Here is a 1,265-nt window from a genome sequence, read left to right as displayed (position 1 = left end):
TCAACAATGATCTTCATAGACCGTGTCAACATATTTCAAAGCGAAACCCACAAGAGTTTAAACGGTGAATGCTACATGCACAATATCTTCCCCGGAGGCGAATTTACGTTGTAATTTGTAAACGGCCATCTTGATTATAAGCACTCATTAATTACAGTAATTAGAGAGAAAAGAGCGTATAAAGAAGGCTTTGACATGAATTGGACTAATACGATTCGCGCACCGACGAAATAAGAGCCGGAATCATGAGGAAATATCAGATTTACGTGATTTGTTTTGTTGTTTTGGCTTTTGCCGCTGCCACAGGTATTTTAATGCTTCTTCATTGCAATTGCCGTCAATGTTTCGTCGCAATAATAAAAAAATTGCATTTGTTCTTAATTTTTCAGCTACAAGAGTTTGCAGCAACAGAAATATCTTGTGCTCTGTGGTTAGATCAACTAGTTGTTCAAAGAAAATCGTTTCCAGTCATTGCCCAAGGCTTTGCAACACATGTGGAGGTAATACGGCTTCTTACACTTGAGGGGGTTGTCATTGCATTTTAGTTGTGAATCTACCTAATTTGTTTCGTAATAGCAAAATGTCGAAACATAAAGGCGTCAATGCGCGTTGATTGTGGCTACCATGGAATTAGTCCGTTGGATTGCTTGAGAAAGGGATGTTGTTATGGCGAATTAAAGGTGGCTGGCCCGTGGTGTTATCATCAAAAAGGTAAATTTTCGACTATGTTTTCGGCATTAACACTGACAATTTGGGCCACTAATTATTTCTCAAAATACTCTAGCAAACTGTCCCATGATTGAAGCAAACAAACGTGAAGATTGTGGTTACCCTGGGATAAGCAAATCAGATTGCGTCAAAAAAGGATGCTGTTACAACGCAATCAAGGAAAAGGGACCGTGGTGTTATTACAGGCAAGGTAAGTTGTTCCGCTCTTACTGATTAGGTATTTTGAAAGCATTGTGTACTCTTCCATCCGTAATTTTAGAAAAATGCCGGAAAATAGCAGCAACAAGACGTCATGATTGTGGTTATCCAGGCATAACGAAGCGGGCATGCGAGAAGAAAGGCTGTTGTTATAGTGAATTGCTAAACCAAAGTGGACCGTGGTGCTACCACCGCCTAGGTAAGCATAGAAGTACGCTCTCCACATTCGTCGCAAAATAACATAATGCGCGATCCTTAAAGTTTTTACTGCTGGTTTGTGTTGAATTTTCGTTAGAAAAATGTCTGCGCAAAGCAACAGAACGTGACGACTGCGGCTA

The 1,265-nt window shown here is 40.2% G+C and overlaps 1 long non-coding RNA gene across 1 annotated transcript; it reads left to right on the top strand.

Annotated features, from left to right (window-relative positions):
• Positions 1-580: 580 nt before the first annotated feature.
• LOC130635378 (uncharacterized) lies at positions 581-919 on the top strand. Its single transcript, XR_008982154.1, has 2 exons — positions 581-711; positions 785-919. It is a non-coding gene; the product is annotated as an uncharacterized LOC130635378 (long non-coding RNA).
• The last annotated feature ends 346 nt before the right edge of the window (positions 920-1,265 follow it).

Source organism: Hydractinia symbiolongicarpus, chromosome 3, assembly GCF_029227915.1.
Source record: "Hydractinia symbiolongicarpus strain clone_291-10 chromosome 3, HSymV2.1, whole genome shotgun sequence".
In the NCBI taxonomy this organism is placed as follows: domain Eukaryota; kingdom Metazoa; phylum Cnidaria; class Hydrozoa; order Anthoathecata; family Hydractiniidae; genus Hydractinia; species Hydractinia symbiolongicarpus.
Note: the sequence above shows the minus strand (reverse complement) of the source record. Positions and strands in the feature narration are given on the sequence as shown.